This window comes from Dryas octopetala, chromosome 4 (assembly GCF_963921425.1).
Source record: "Dryas octopetala chromosome 4, drDryOcto1.1, whole genome shotgun sequence".
Lineage (NCBI taxonomy): Eukaryota > Viridiplantae > Streptophyta > Magnoliopsida > Rosales > Rosaceae > Dryas > Dryas octopetala.
In genome coordinates this window covers 4,328,151-4,345,575 of record NC_141369.1, presented here as the reverse complement: position 1 = coordinate 4,345,575, position 17,425 = coordinate 4,328,151, and the positions used below count along the sequence as shown (strand labels likewise).

The following is a 17,425-nucleotide window of genomic DNA, read 5'->3' as shown; positions in this document are numbered from 1 at the left end:
TGTTTATTTTATAGGCGAGACGACCGGGGTTCGCGACGATCCGGCGGAGGATCGACATTAGATTTTCTCACTGTGAGTGGACTTTTGTTTTAAAAACATTTTTATTTACTTTATGATTGAATTTATTTGCTTATCCCGAGTTTTATTTGAGTTAAAATAATTTGGGGTTGAATTTGTTATAAGTGATTATGATTTTCAAAGTTTACATTTCCGTTAGTTTGACTAATGTTCTTACTTTAAGTTTTATTAAATGATTTTTCATACGAAATTGACGAATAAATGTGGTTTTAAGAGTCGATAGAGATATACGATTTCAAACGTGATTTATACAAGAATTTGTAGAAAGGAAATTGATTTCAAAGTTTTGAGAAAGCCTTGAGTTGATAGCAAAAGGTGTGAGAATCTCATTGGGACTTTTCATTTTTAAGAAATTATTTTGCGTGGCATTGAAATATTAAAAATGGTTTTCAAACCACCTTTGCAGTACCCTCCAGGTTATCAGATTTAATAGGTCTTTGGGACCCATCACGATGCACATATAGGCTTTGGGCCGTGTGTCGGGATGCTTCGCCCTTTGGGGGCCGCTCTGCGTGCACGTACGACAGATAATTTGTGGCTCTGCATGCGTATGACAGATTCTCGGCTCTGCGCATGTATGACAGATTATTTATGGCTCTGCATGCGTATGACAGATCCTCGGCTCTGCGCATGTATGACAGATTTTATGGGTATCTGACTGGTGTGTGTTTTCAACTGTTAAGTATTTTAAGTGATGAGTTTAAGGCAGCAAAAGGTTTTTAAGTATGACGTTTTCAGTTGAGCAGTTTCATAAATTTTTTTCAGTATGTTGAGAGTGGTTTGAGAAAGAAGTTTTCAGTTTAAATTATTTTATTATAAATGTATTATATAGTTTTATTTCGATATTTTATTTTAAATTTATAACTACTCAGAATTTTTAATGTTTGAAGTTTTATTCGATAAAGAGTTGGTGCTTTGGTTTAGTTTTACAATACTCTTAAGCCTGAAAATGATTTTAAAACTGGGGGTGTTCAAAGAGCGATGTGAGGTTTTAGAGTTAAAAATATTTAGACTTGATTTCATTTCCATTTAAGTGTCCACTCACTGCCTATCTCACCGTTTTCTCGTTTTGTCTTAAATTGTCCCCCAGGTAGTAGCATTGGTGGAGGTCGAGCCAAACGCGTCGAGGCAAATCACATCCATTTTCTGCCCCGGATCTTGTAGGGATTCATTACCATTTTAGAAGTTCCTATCCTTAAATGTAATAATTACTGTAATAGGATTAGTAGCTCTGATAACCACTCTACAAATTTTAAGTTGGATTTCTGTGGAATTGTTGGGTCTGAGACCCTATTTGGTTGTGGTAGAGGTGGTTGCTGTATAGAAGTGCTTTTTAACAGGTTTGAAATTTCTGGGTTAGTCCATTTTCAGGGGAGGTTCTGCCGAATTTTCGGTAGGATTTTTTCCTGATTTTGGATTCCCGCAGGACCTCTCCGGGTTTCAGGGTGGAATCCGGGGGCGGTCCTGTCAACTTGGTATCTGAGCATTAGGTTTTAGATTCCTCAGTTCTGCACTGAATGTGCATCCCCATTATTAATAAGAGTTTGGTTTTCTTATAGGTATTATGCCTCCTCGACGACGTGGCCGACCACCGGGGACCCACCATAGGGTAGCAGAGGGTGTCGATGAGACGACACAAGGTTTCGAGCAGTCTATTGATAGGCTAGCCGAGGCGATGACTACTGCCGTTCGCACTAGGGCTTTTCCTGAGGGAGAGTATAGCATTGAGCGTGCTCGTAAGTTGGGGGCCTCGAATTTCTCAGGTACTTCGGATCCCAGTGTAGCTAACGAGTGGATGATACAACTCGAGAGGATCTTCGAGGTTATGGGATGCCCCGATGATCGGAAGTTAGTCTTGGCTACTTTCCTGCTAGTGGGTGACGCTTATCACTGGTGGGATTCCGAGCGTTTAGGACTCACCGCGGCAGAGATCACTTGGGATAGATTTAGGAGAGTCTTTTACGAGAAGTACTATCCGCGGTTTTATTGTGATGGGAAGAGGGCCGAATTCCTGAGGCTTAGACAGGGATCTATGTCAGTAGCAGAGTATGAGAGGAAATTCACTGAGCTTTCCAGGTTTTGCCCAGCACTTGTGGCAGACGAGGCGGATAGATGCTCGAGATTTGAGGAGGGTCTGAGAGACTCTATCCGCACGGTGGTTACTGCAGCTAACCACTCCACCTTTAGTTCATTGCGGGATGCTGCCATGAGGGTGGAGAGATCTTTAGCGGAGCGGAATAGGAATGAGGCGAGACGTCGCCCTCACCAGAGTACTTTTGTGGGTGACCCTAGTCAGGGACCATCCAAGAGAGGTAGTTTCAGCTCTAGTTCTTCTGGGAGTGGAGGATTCAGAGGTTACAGACAGAGTTCTGGTGGCAATGGAGGATCTGGGTACAGTCAGAGCACGAGTCATCCTTCAGGGGGTAGTTCAGCCCGAAATATGGAACTTTTGGGTAGACATCAGAGTCAGACTAGTGGGAGTTCACATGCTCCATGTCACAGTTGTGGTAGATTCCATAGAGGACCTTGTCAGAAGGGTAGTACTGGGTGTTATCAGTGCGGACAGATGGGCCACATTCGGAGGGATTGTCCGATGTTACGACAGGGCGATGGGAGAGCTTCAGGGTCAGACATGCATCAGGGACAAACTTTTGGGGCACAGAGTCAGAGTCACGGAGTCGTTCAAACTGGGGTTGCCACTTCTAGTAGTGGTGCTCAGTCTAGTCATGCTGGCAGAGGCGGAGGACAGCAAAGGAGTCAGCCAGGATGCCCCAAAGCCCAGGGCAGAGTTTTCGCCATGACGCAGCAGGACGCTTTGACTTCACCAGATGTCATCATGGGTACGTTATCCATCTTTGGGCATAATGCAATATTTTTTGATAGACTCTGGGACACACACACACACTCTTGCGTGTCACGTATTCTCATTTCGATTGTCGATAAGAGATAAACTTCCTCGATTTGTGGGTTAGAGTGGTTTTCAAACGATTTGAAGGTTTTAAATTGATTTACTTCGTAATGATTTTATTCTTGAAAACTTTATCTAGAGTTTGCCGTTTCCACCACATTTTCAAGTTTTTCTTTTTGAGGCTTACTAAATTTATTTAGGTTCGTTGTGGAGCGATTTCCTAAGTTTAAATATCCTTACTAAATTCACGCATATTTTAATATATGGTTGCTGAAAGGAGGTTTGATTTGATGGGCGATAAGAAGTTTGCAACTACAATTTACTTAAATTAAAGATTTCAACTAAATTTCGAGGACGAAATTTTTTAAGGGGGGAAGGTTGTAACAACCCGACCCAAATTTTCACTAGAAATTTAAATTTTTATTTAACTATGTTTTCTTTAAAGAGATGTTTTTTAAAGGATGTGGAATTGTATTTTAAAGATTTTGAGATTTATTTGGAAAATAAAGAGTTTTGATTTATTTATTTTTGTTTTAATTTAAGCATGACCAAAAGTTGACTTTTAAAATGAATGGGTTTTCGATTTTGACTTTGGGTCCGTTAGATAGGTTTCGATCCCACGATTTCATAGACACGTAGCACGCTTCGATCTGAGTTACGGTTTGAAAGTTATAGGCGTTTAAAGTGAGGGGCAATGTTGTAAATTTATAAAAGTGGGTTTTAAAAATCAGATTTCCTCTCTCTCTCTAGATTTTTCTAGAAATTTCTCTCCCTAGAACTCTCTCTCCCTCTATTTATTCTCTCTCCCCGCACTCTCTCTCTCGGTTTTCCCTCTCCTCCGCACCCTCTCCCCTGCGCGCACCACCCAGCCACCCCCACTCACCATCACCGGCCAGCCCCTGGCTCCGGCAAACACCCCCCAGCGCCGACCAGCTTCCCCGAGCTTATTCTCTCTCTCTCCTCGTGTTTTCTCTCTCTCCCCTTTCTCTGTGCGCACCCAACCTCTGCACCCAGCCACCCAAAAACCCACGCCGCCGGCCATTCCGGCCACCTGAGACCTCCGGCGAGCCTTCCCGACGCCGACCATCTCTCCTGGCCACTCCTTCAGCCAACCCAGTCACCCCCTGCGCGCGGTTGCTGTCAGAAGAGCTCCACTGGTCGCCGGCTTCTCTCCCTTCTCCGACCAGTTTTCCGGCGCCAATCACCTCCATACCAGGTGGGTTTTCCTCCATTTTTTCTAGGCTTTAATTCTCCTTACTCTGTCTTGACCAATTTGAGCATTTGGAAATTGGATTTTTGGAGGATTGAAGGGCCATTTCGGGTTCCTATGTAGATTTCAAATTGATGGCTTTTCTCTTTGTTTTCTGAGATGATTTACATCCCTAAAATACCCATTGGTCATCTAGAACCTGAAATTTAGAATAATTTAGAGACATTTGAGTTTGGGAAGTTTGATTTACAAGTTGGAACCCATTTCGGGTTTGCTGAGGATTGGCTCAGTCTTGGGGTAATTTTGGTGTGGTTTGGACAATCTCATGTTTAGGAAAACCGAAATTGGATGTTAGATGTGAATGTATATGAAGATTGAGAAATTTTTGTATATTTAGTTAAGTTTTGGGCTTGAAACAGCCACATTGGGCAGCAACCTCTATGATTTCGAAACCCCCACTGATATTTCATAATTTTAGAGTATTTATGATAATTGGTTGATTGGGTCATCGTTAATAGTCATAGTGATTGTGGTTAGGTTGAACCGGGAAACCGTAGGGGCATTTGTGGAAGTGTTATTGGTCAATTCGTGTAGATCGTAAACCAATCGCGTAGGAACGAAGTCGAGTGGGACGTTAGACTCCACACACACTCTTTTTTTTAAACGTCGTAGAACCGAGACTAATCTATGTTTTTGTTTATTTTATAGGCGAGACGACCGGGGTTCGCGACGATCCGGCGGAGGATCGACATTAGATTTTCTCACTGTGAGTGGACTTTTGTTTTAAAAACATTTTTATTTACTTTATGATTGAATTTATTTGCTTATCCCGAGTTTTATTTGAGTTAAAATAATTTGGGGTTGAATTTGTTATAAGTGATTATGATTTTCAAAGTTTACATTTCCGTTAGTTTGACTAATGTTCTTACTTTTAAGTTTTATTAAATGATTTTTCATACGAAATTGACGAATAAATGTGGTTTTAAGAGTCGATAGAGATATACGATTTCAAACGTGATTTATACAAGAATTTGTAGAAAGGAAATTGATTTCAAAGTTTTGAGAAAGCCTTGAGTTGATAGCAAAAGGTGTGAGAATCTCATTGGGACTTTTCATTTTTAAGAAATTATTTTGCGTGGCATTGAAATATTAAAAATGGTTTTCAAACCACCTTTGCAGTACCCTCCAGGTTATCAGATTTAATAGGTCTTTGGGACCCATCACGATGCACATATAGGCTTTGGGCCGTGTGTCGGGATGCTTCGCCCTTTGGGGGCCGCTCTGCGTGCACGTACGACAGATAATTTGTGGCTCTGCATGCGTATGACAGATTCTCGGCTCTGCGCATGTATGACAGATTATTTATGGCTCTGCATGCGTATGACAGATCCTCGGCTCTGCGCATGTATGACAGATTTTATGGGTATCTGACTGGTGTGTGTTTTCAACTGTTAAGTATTTTAAGTGATGAGTTTAAGGCAGCAAAAGGTTTTTAAGTATGACGTTTTCAGTTGAGCAGTTTCATAAATTTTTTTCAGTATGTTGAGAGTGGTTTGAGAAAGAAGTTTTCAGTTTAAATTATTTTATTATAAATGTATTATATAGTTTTATTTCGATATTTTATTTTAAATTTATAACTACTCAGAATTTTTAATGTTTGAAGTTTTATTCGATAAAGAGTTGGTGCTTTGGTTTAGTTTTACAATACTCTTAAGCCTGAAAATGATTTTAAAACTGGGGGTGTTCAAAGAGCGATGTGAGGTTTTAGAGTTAAAAATATTTAGACTTGATTTCATTTCCATTTAAGTGTCCACTCACTGCCTATCTCACCGTTTTCTCGTTTTGTCTTAAATTGTCCCCCAGGTAGTAGCATTGGTGGAGGTCGAGCCAAACGCGTCGAGGCAAATCACATCCATTTTCTGCCCCGGATCTTGTAGGGATTCATTACCATTTTAGAAGTTCCTATCCTTAAATGTAATAATTACTGTAATAAGATTAGTAGCTCTGATAACCACTCTACAAATTTTAAGTTGGATTTCTGTGGAATTGTTGGGTCTGAGACCCTATTTGGTTGTGGTAGAGGTGGTTGCTGTATAGAAGTGCTTTTTAACAGGTTTGAAATTTCTGGGTTAGTCCATTTTCAGGGGAGGTTCTGCCGAATTTTCGGTAGGATTTTTCCCTGATTTTGGATTCCCGCAGGACCTCTCCGGGTTTCAGGGTGGAATCCGGGGGCGGTCCTGTCACATTTCTTCCCTCCATTTAATTTTATGGATGTCCACCACCTTCTAGAAGCTTCTGGAACCTTGACTTGATAGAGTTGACTTTGACCATGTGAGACCCCGTATTTTTCAAAGATTTATTTTAAATATTTTGAGAATTTATTTTAAGGATTTTGGGACTTTATTTAAGAAATAAAGTGTTTTGGATTTAATTTTTAATTTTGTTTTAAATTGGGCTTGACCCGAAAGTTGACTTTTTATTCTATTGGGCTTTTGGTTTTGACTTTGAGCCCGTTGGAAAGGTTTTTAGTCCACGAGTTCGTAGACATGAAACACGCGTAAATCGGAGTTACGGTTTGAGAGTTACTGGCATTTGAAGTAAAGGGAAAACTTATCATTTTTATAAAAATGAGTTTTAAAACCCAAAAATTCAGAAACCTCTCTCTCTCTCTCTCTCTCTCTCTCTCTCTCCTTATTTCTCTCTCCTCTCTCCTCGGTTCTCTCTCTCCCCGCGTTTCACTCTCTCTCGCTGCACTGTGCAGTCGCCGCCATCACCGACGCGTGAGGGCGCGTCTGGCGACGGCTACCAGAGGTCAAAGCCCTGACGAGCTTGCCGTCCCTCCCTCTTCCTCCCCCTGGTCTCCGTTCAACCCAGAAAAGCCCCGAAACCCAAAACCCTTGGTCTCCCTTTTTACATGATTACACGGTGAGTGAAACTTATCGGATTGTATTGTAGAGTACCGTGAGTGAATTGTCTGTTTTATGTGATTTTTTTGTTATATGTTACAGAAGTGATAAGTGTTCATTTTACGTTATTTTATGATACTAACTCCCTAACCTAGAGTGTTAGAACTCGATACTTTGGTGCCTGTTATCTTGTTTTGGTGTTTTTAGGTCTAATGAAGCAAAAATAGGAAATAGGAGCAAATGGAGCCGTTTTGGGACATTTCCTGGTCAAACTAGGAAATGAGCAGAAATCCTAGTCAAATGAGGATTCCTAGTCACAAGAGGAAACATCAAGCCCAGAACCATCATTGTCAAGCTAGAAATGAGAAATCCTAACTGGAGCCAGAATTCCCGGTTGAACTAGGAAACCTAATCCTACTTGGAAAAGGAGTCCTGATGAGACTAGGAGTCACAAGATATGGTCAAGATATGGTCATTTTAGTGGAGGTAGCGCAGCAGTTCCGCGAGCTGAAAATAAGTTACACCCAAAAAGAGCCCAAATCAGCCCAAGGCCCACTTTTGGCAGAAAATTAGAAGTCTTAAGGAGCAAGAAATTCACTTAAACCCATGTTCTTTTAAGGCCCACTTTTGGCAGAAAATTAGAAGTCTTAAGGAGCAAGAAATTCACTTAAGCCCATGTTCTGTTAATGAAACCCTAGCTGCACTGTTCATTATATTTTAATACTCGCAGTGCACGAATCTATATATAATATAGATGGCAAGCAAGGTCGATCCCATGAGGACTATTGATGATCTTTAAATGATAATCCCAATGCTAAAAAAAACAAGAAAATAAGACACAAGTGGCTGCCCAAGTTGTCATGCCTAGGGCAGCTACTTACTGAAATGAAACACACACACGCACACACGAGTTGGAGGGGGTTTGTATGACTTGAAAGCAACAAATTAAACCTACTTTAAAGACTAAGATGCGCAACTAACAGAGAGTATGAAAACAGCAAGTTATCTTGTGAAAATAGATGGATGATGATACTAGGACTCTAGGACTTTACCACTAGACCTCATATTCAATGTCATGGTGCAATTTCTGAAACCTTTAATTCCTATTGATGAATGCATTCGCATATTCACCTATGGCATAGCATGAAATGCATGATTCCCCAAATGTACAAACTAGTGCATGGCGTCTACCCTAGTTTGGTACCCTAAATGCAACCTAGGCATGGCGTCTACCTAAGAATGCAGCAAGGTCCATTAACACACAAATGAGATTATGAATGCAAATAAAACCCTAAGGCATGACGTCTATCTTAGGTGCTTTAGTATTGATTTCACACAATTAGAATTCAGCCAATTACTAAATCCTAAGTTGTTTATCACTTGTATTAGGGGCTGATTGGTTGTCCTCACCCTAAATTGATTAAATTCTAGATGCAATAACCCTAGGTGATAATCAAGGATTAAAAACACATAGAGAACAATGATAAAGGTGAAATCAAAATCATCAAATCCATGGAATTAAACAAACAGCAACTACATCACCAATCCATTGAATATTCGGCCTAGGGCTGAACCCTAGGCCCTAGAAAACGTGATTAGTTCATGCTGGAAAACAAGAACATCAAAGAAATCATGTTTTTCATCTCAAAATTACAAGAAAAGAGAAGAAGAAAAGCCAAAACCCTAGGAGAGCTCACGCCTCCAAGCTACAGCCCCTCTCTCTCTTTTTCTGATTTTTTTCTCCAAGTCTGGGAACCCTAGAACTCAGCAAGAGTTTGGTTTAAATAGGTAAGTGTGGCTGATCCCTATAGACTTACATGTAGCTGATTTCCTCCCTTAATAAGCCTCCAATAAATCAGAATTTAAAAGGAGATAAATAAGGTAATTAAAAATCTGATTTTTTTAGAGCCAAATTAGGAAGGATAATCTTTGCAAGGTGCGGCCAGCCTTTCACTTAGCACACACGCCACTTCTCTTATGGTTTGGGCTGGGCTTCTACTTCTTTCATGCTCTTGGACCCTCTCTTGGTCTTGGGCTTCTCTTCAAACAGCAAATACTCATTTAAGCTCAAAATGGGCTGATTTGCATCCATTTGTTACCTATGGGCTTTCCACCTACAAAAGAGAGAAACACAAATAAATAACACAAAATATAGAGACTAAGTACTAAATACATAAATATAGAGGGCCTAAAATGCACACATTTAAGGACCCAACACGCACCTTGTCTTCTCCTTGCCTCCCAAGGAATCCTCACCTCACCTCTATAAATATATCCTATTCTCTCATTGTTTAGGGTTCCCATATTTTTATATTTTCAGAATTCAGAGAGATAGGGGTGTTGGGTCCTTAAATGTTTGCATTTTAGGCCCTCTATCTTCATGTATTTAGTACTTAGTCCCTATATTTTATGTTATTTATTTGTGTTTTTCTCTTTTGTAGGTGGAAAGCCCATAGGAATTAAATGGATGCAAATCAGCCTCTTTTGAGCTTAAAAGAATATGTGTTGTTTAAAGGGAAACCCAAGATCAAGAGAGGGTCCAAGAGCATGAAGAAATGGAAGCCCAGCCCAAACCACATAGGAAGTGGCGTGTGTGCTAAGAGAGAAGGGCTGGCCGCACCTTGCAAGGCTCTCCTTCCCTAATTGGGCTCTAAAAATAATATTTGATATTACCTTATTTATTTCATTTTAATTCCTGATTTATTGGAGGCTCAAGGGGGAGGAAATCAGCTACACCAAGCCCATAGAAGTCAGCTGCACCTTGCGCAAAAGAGAGGGAGAAACCCTAGGGCCTTGCGCAAGTCACTTAAGCCCAAGAAGCCAAGCCCATGCCGCATCTTCCTAGCTTGGAAACCCTAGCTGCCGCACATCCTTCCTTCCCAAAACCCTAGCTGCTGCACACCCTTATATATACATCTCTTTCTATCATTTTAGAAGTGGACACACTTGGAAAAAATCAGAAAATAGAGAGAGAGGGGCTGCTGGAGGCGTGAGCTCTCCTTGGGGTGTTTTCTCTTCTTCTTCTTCTTTTCTTGTAATTGTTAGATGAAAAACATGATTACGTGGCTGTTCTTGTTTTCTAGCATGAACTAATCACGTTTTCTAGGGCCTAGGATTCAGCCCTAGGCCGAATATTCAGTGGATTGGTGATGTAATTGCTGTTTGTTTAATTCCATGGATTTGATGATTTTGATTTCACTTTTATCATTGTTCTCTATGTGTTTTTAATCCTTGATTGATCACTTAGGGTTATTGCATCTAGAATTTAATCAATTTAGGGTGAGGACAACCAATCAGCCCCTAATACAAGTGATAAACAACTTAGGATTTAGTAATTGGCTGAATTCTAATTGTGTGAAATCAATAATAAAACATCTAAGGTAGACGCCATGCCTTAGGGTTTTATTTGCATTCATAATCTCATTTGTGTGTTAATGGACCTTGCTGCATTCTTAGGTAGATGCCATGCCTAGGTTGCATTTAGGGTACCAAACTAGGGTAAATGCCATGCACTATTTTGTACATTTGGGGAATCATGCCTTTCATGCTATGCCATAGGTGAATATGCGAATGCATTCATCAATAGGAATTAAAGGTTTCAGAAATTGCACCATGACATTGAATATGAGGTCTAGTGGTAGAGTTCTAGAGTCCTAGTATCATCATCCATCTATTTTCACAAGATAACTTGCTGTTTCATACTATTTGCTAGTTGCGCATCTTAGTTTTTGGTTAGGTTTAATTTGCTGTTTTCAAGTCATACAAACTCCCTCCCATTCGTGTGTGTGTGCGTGTGTTTTACTTCAAGTGAGCAGCTGCCCTAGGCGTGAAAACTTGGGCAGCCACTCGTGTCTTGTTTTCTTGTTTCTTTTTAGCATTCGGATTATCATTTAAAGATCAACAATAGTCCTCGTGGGATCGACCTTGCTTGCCATCTATATTATATATAGATTCGTGCACTGCGAGTATTTAAATTTAAAACGAACAGTTTTTGGCGCCGTTGCCGGGGACTAGTTTTGATCTTTGTGACAATCTTAGTGCACTCTTTTAGTGTTTTTATTTAGTGATTATTTACTGTTTTCTTTTTATTAATTTACTTTTCCCTTTGTCTTTGTTCGTGTGTCGTGTGTCATAGTTGTAGGATTGTGTTCAGTTTTTCGTTTTTAACTTGTTTTAATTTTCTGATTTTCGTATTTGTTTAATTACTTAGTTTATCGATTTCAAAAAAAAATAAATAAATAAAAATCCGAAAATTACTTTTCTTTCTTATTGTTTAATTGTGGTTCTAATTTGTTTGTTTCTTATTTTGTAGGTACTTGTGCATGTCCCAGCCAGATCCTAACAAGCCAATTGACGACACTCATTTGGATGAGAGATTAGCCCGAATAAGATTCTTTTGTGAAAGGAGTAAGGCGGAACAAGTGCGAGCAGCAGCACGCCTACCTTTGCCATCCCCTACACCGTCTCCTACATCTTCATCAAACTCTCACCAATTTGAAAAAGTTATGGCCGAGATAGACAACGTGGAACACATGGGGGATCTAGACATCCCGACCATCCCTGCTTCCCCTTCGAGCATTGCCTTGCCACCTGCTGCAAGAAATTATGAGCTCAAATCTTCTCATTTTAATATGCTACCCTCTTTTCATGGTTTACCTAGTGAAGATCCGCTAACTCACCTTAAAGATATATTTAATGCTGTGAGCTTTTTGCCCTTGACAGGAGTGAATGAGAATCAACTTAAGATGAGGGTGTTCCCTTATACTTTGAAGGATAAAGCTAAGTTCTGGCTGAATTCTTTGAAACCTGGATCATTGAGGACTTGGGATGAAATTGAGAAGAAGTTCTTAGAAAAGTTCTTTTCATCTCAAAAGACGGATATGCTGAGAGATAAGATTATGCAGTTTTCTCAACAAGATGAGTCATTCTCAGAGGCTTGGGAGCGTTTTAATACATTGCTACTTCAATGTCCACATCATGGACTTCCTTTAAACTTGTTAATGCGAATATTTTATAAAGGACTAACCCCTGCGAGTAGGAATGCTGTGATTAATTTTTCAGGTGGTTCTATCAGGAATAAGACAGCCCAGGAGGCCTCTGACCTCTATGAAGAGATGGCAAGGGAAACAATGCATTCTGATACTAGAGGTAAGTGCGCTGGAGTTAATGAGGTTAATGCTTCTAATAATTTTGCATCTAATGCGCAGATCACTCGGCTGGAACGCAAAATGGATGTCATACTTGCCCTAAATCAGAGAGCTCCATCATTGGAGGTTTGCGCCATTTGTGCTACACCTAGACATGAAACGATTTCTTGCCCTCATGGTGCCGATTTCCCTGAGTTTGTGCAAGAACAGGCCAACATACTGAATTCATATAATCAGAGGCCCATGAATGATCCATTCTCTCCTACTTACAATCCAGGGTGGCGGAATCATCCCAATTTCAGGTGGAGTAATAACCAGAATCAACAGCAGCCTCAAGGTTCATTTCCACAACATCAGGCACATCAAGGTTATCAACAACAACAGCCTCAGAAGAAGTCCTTGGAAGATTTGATTGCATCCATGGCTCAGAGCACACAGTCTTTCATTCAGAAGTCAGAGACACATATGCAAAAGACTGATAGGGCCATTGCGAATCTTGAGCAACAAATGGGCCAGTTAGCTACTGCACTGAATCTGAGAGAGCCAGGGAGACTTCCAGGGCAAGTGATCATTAACCCTAAGAACAATGAGCAGGTGAATGCAATTACTCTCAGAGGGGGTAAGATAGTTGGGAAAGAAGAGGAAGCAGTTGTTGAGGAAGGTGTCGAGCCAGAAGATGCCCCTGAGATCATAGCCGAACCTGTTAAGGGTACCTTAGACTCTTCTGTGCCATCTTCAGGCAACCATGTGGTAGCTCCCAAAGGTTTTCCCTTACCTCAAGTACAATCTGACCCTTCTAAGTTGATTTCTATACATGCTCCTTTTCCTAGTAGGTTGCAGAAGGCTAAGAAAGAGGACCCTCTGAAGGGTGTTATGGAGATATTCAGGAAGGTGGAGATCAATATTCCCCTTCTAAATGCGATTAAGCAAGTGCCCAGGTATGCAAAGTTCCTCAAGGACTTGTGCACGAACAAGAGGAGGTTCAAGGAATTCGAGACAGTGAAGGTCTCTGAGGAGGTTTCAGCAGTGCTTCAGAGGAAGCTACCTCCCAAGCTCAAGGACCCAGGCAGCTTCACTATCCCTTGTATCATTGGGGATTGTAGGTTTGAGAAAGCTCTCCTTGATTTAGGTGCTTCTGTGAATTTAATGCCATTTTCTGTGTATGAGACTCTGAATTTAGGTGAGCTGAAAGCGACATCTGTGAGTATCCAGTTAGCTGATAGATCAGTTAAGTACCCCAGAGGAATTTTGGAGGATGTACTTGTGAGAGTAGATGGATTGATATTGCCGGCTGATTTCCTAGTTTTGGAAATGGAGGCCGTACCCATGTATGAGGCACAGTTACCCTTGATACTTGGTCGTCCCTTTATGGCCACTTCAGGTACAAAAATTGATGTTCAACAGGGTACACTAACTATGAATGTGCAGGGACAGACCATTGAGTTCAGAGTGTTTGAGGCACTCAAACTACCCAGTGATGAGCATGAGTGCTTTAGGGTGGATGTTATGGATTTGGTTTGTCAACAGGTGTTTAATGTGACTTGTAGCAGTGATCCATTGAATAGGGCTTTGATTCATAGCCCTATGGCTGTGCAAGAGGATGAGCAGGTTGAGAGCATTTTGGCTCACTTAGAGGCCGTACCCCACTGTTCAGGTATGTATATTTATGCTTTTGAGCCTTTACCTGTTTCTGATACAAAACTTGTACCCTCTGTGTTGCAAGCACCTAAGCTAGAGTTGAAGGATTTGCCTGAGCATCTGAAGTATGCTTATTTGGGTGAGGGAAGCACATTACCTGTGATCATTGCTTCCAACCTCAATGCAGAGCAAGAAGAGAAATTGTTGCGAGTGCTGAGAGAGCACAAAACAGCGATTGGGTGGAGTATTGCAGATATCAAGGGAATCAGTCCCTCGAGGTGTATGCACAGGATATTGTTGGAGGATGGAGCCAAGCCGACTAGAGATGCTCAGCGTAGACTCAACCCAGTGATGAAGGAAGTTGTGCTGAAGGAGGTGCTGAAGTTGCTAGATGTGGGTATTATTTATCCAATATCAGACAGCAAATGGGTGAGTCCGGTGCAGGTGGTTCCTAAGAAGTCTGGTGTTACAGTGGTTAGAAATGATGCAAATGAGCTGGTGCCAACTCGAGTACAGACAGGGTGGCGTGTCTGCATAGACTACAGGAAACTTAACTCAGGTACTCGGAAAGACCATTTTCCATTACCTTTTATTGATCAGATGTTGGAACGTCTTGCAGGTCATAGCCATTATTGCTTTCTAGACGGGTATTCAGGCTACAACCAGATAGCTATAGCCCCAGAGGACCAGGAGAAGACGACATTTACCTGTCCCTATGGCACTTTTGCCTACAGGCGCATGCCCTTTGGTTTGTACAACGCTCCAGGTACTTTTCAGCGATGCATGATGAGCATTTTTCCGATATGGTGGAGCATATAATAGAGGTATTTATGGATGACTTTAGTGTATTTGGTTCTTCTTATGATAAATGCCTCCATAATCTTGCTTTGGTTTTAGAAAGATGTCAGGAATGCAATTTGGTTTTGAATTGGGAGAAGTGCCATTTTATGGTACAACAGGGTATTGTTCTTGGCCATGTCATATCTAGTAGAGGGATAGAGGTGGATAAGGCCAAGGTTGATCTGGTAAGTAATCTTCCACCACCTTTGACAGTTAAAGATGTGAGATCGTTTCTTGGTCATGCAGGTTTTTACAGGCGGTTCATTAAGGATTTTTCCCAGATAGCTCGGCCTTTGAGTAGATTGTTGGCCAAGGAGGTGCCGTTTGAATTCAATGAGGAATGTCTAGCCACATTTAACAGATTGAAAACTCTTCTCACATCAGCTCCAGTCATTATGCCTCCTGATTTGAGTTTGCCATTTGAGCTGATGTGCGATGCTTCTGATTATGCTGTGGGAGCTGTGTTAGGGCAGAGAGTGAACAAGATACCACATGTTATCTACTATGCCAGTCGGACTCTCAATGATGCCCAGCTGAATTATTCCACCACAGAGAAGAAGCTTTTGGCTGTCATTTTTGCTTTAGAAAAATTTAGGTCATATCTGATTGGAACTAAAGTGATTGTGTTTTCTGATCATGCAGCACTTAGGTACCTTCTACAGAAGAAAGATGCGAAGCCCAGGCTGATTAGATGGATTTTGTTGCTCCAGGAGTTTGACCTAGAGATCAAGGATAAGAAGGGCTCAGAGAATGTGGTGGCGGATCACCTTAGCCGATTGGTGCACAGTTCTACTGCAGAGGAGGACATCCTCCCTCTGAATGAGCGTTTCCCAGATGAGCAATTGTTCTCATTGTCTGTTTATGTTCCTTGGTACTCTGATATTGTTAATTATATTGTTACAGGAGAACTTCCAGGTGACATACAGAGAGCTCAAAAGGAGAAGCTCATCAGCACGGCTAAGTATTATATATGGGATGATCCATATCTGTTTAAGTGGTGCCCCGACCAGATCATCAGAAGGTGTGTGCCAGAATCTGAGTTTCAGTCTATACTAACTTTTTGTCATTCTGATGCATGTGGAGGACATGGTGGAGCAAAGAAGACGGCTCTAAAAGTGTTGCAGTGTGGTTTTTACTGGCCTAGTCTGTTCAAGGATGCTTATACATTCTGCACCACTTGTGATAGGTGCCAAAAGTTGGGTAACATTTCTTCCCGAAATCAAATGCCTCTTAATCCCATTCTTATTGTTGAGATTTTTGATGTCTGGGGCATTGATTTCATGGGTCATTTTCCCTCTTCCAAGGGGTATTTATATATTTTGCTTGCGGTTGATTATGTGTCGAAATGGGTGGAAGCAATTCCATCCAAGACTAATGATTCTAGAGTTGTCCTTAGATTTCTTAAGGATCATATTTTTGCAAGATTTGGCGCTCCCAGAGCTATTATTAGTGATGGAGGATCTCACTTCAACAACATGTTATTTGCGGCCTTGCTGAGCAAATATGGTATCAAGCATAAGGTTTCTACACCTTATCACCCCCAGACGAGTGGACAGGCTGAGATCTGTAATAGGGAAATTAAGCAAATTTTGGAGAAGACTGTGAGCCCCTCCCTGAAAGATTGGTCAGATCGTCTCTTAGATGCTCTATGGGCTTATCGTACAGCGTATAAGACTCCCATTGGTATGTCCCCATACAGGTTGGTTTTTGGTAAGCCATGTCATTTACCTGTAGAATTAGAGCATAAAGCATATTGGGCTATTAAACATTTCAATTTTAAGATGAATGAGGCAGGTGAGCATAGGAAGCTACAATTGAGTGAGTTGGAAGAACTCAGGAATGAGGCTTATGAGAGTTCTAGGATTTACAAAGACAAGACTAAGGCCTACCATGACAAGGCCATTTTGAGGAAACATTTTGAAGTGGGTCAGAAAGTCTTGCTTTACAATTCTCGCCTCAGACTCTTTCCAGGTAAACTTCGTTCTCGATGGTATGGTCCATTCACTGTTACTAATGTTTACCCTCATGGTGCAGTCGAGGTCTGCAATACAAAGACAAAGAATACATTCAAGGTGAATGGTCATCGGCTTAAGCATTACTTGAAGGCTAATATGGAGCGTTCGGAAGAGAACTTGCTCTTGGAGGATCCTGTTCCATTAGCATGATGTATTGCCCAGTCTGGCTGAAGACTCTAAACTTAGCGCTGATTGGGAGGCAACCCAATATTTGGAGAGAAGAAACATTGCCCTATAGCTGTTTGCATGGATATCAGGGAGTTCTTAACCTTGTGCTCTCCTTTAGTTTGTTTTGTTGGTTGTGGTGTGTTTCTAGGTCATTAGAGTATCTTTCTTCCTAACTTGAGTGATTCATTGCATGCTTAGCTTGAAACATTGAGGACAATGTTTCATTTAAGTTTGGGGGAAGAGTTTTAGGTTTAGGTTTTGAAATTTTCGTTCAAATTTTTGAAAAATACCAAAAATATATTTTTTATATGACTTTTAGGTTCCTGTCCACCACTATGTTGAATTGCAAATGCTTTGATCTTGCATAATTTGGTCGAATTGATGAAACTAGTTCTTTTGATTATTCTTTTGACATATAACTCATTTTGAGCATGTTTGAGCTATCTTTGTGTGGATTACAATACTGGTATAGTTTAGACTGAAAATGATTGCATGCTTGTATGATCTAGGCTTCT

At 41.0% G+C, this 17,425-nt stretch overlaps 1 long non-coding RNA gene, 1 other non-coding gene and 1 pseudogene across 2 annotated transcripts; 2 read left to right on the top strand and 1 right to left on the bottom strand.

Annotated features, from left to right (window-relative positions):
- Nucleotides 1-3,952: 3,952 nt before the first annotated feature.
- LOC147286259 (uncharacterized) lies at nt 3,953-6,122 on the top strand. The gene is made up of 3 exons (XR_015121634.1): nt 3,953-4,202; nt 4,905-4,962; nt 6,060-6,122. It is a non-coding gene; the product is annotated as an uncharacterized LOC147286259 (long non-coding RNA).
- A 4,515-nt stretch (nt 6,123-10,637) lies between these two features.
- LOC147286257 (uncharacterized) lies at nt 10,638-16,892 on the top strand (annotated as a pseudogene).
- Nucleotides 11,983-12,086, bottom strand: LOC147286258 (small nucleolar RNA R71). Its single transcript, XR_015122157.1, has one exon. It is a non-coding gene; the product is annotated as a small nucleolar RNA R71 (small nucleolar RNA).
- Nucleotides 16,893-17,425: the final 533 nt, after the last annotated feature.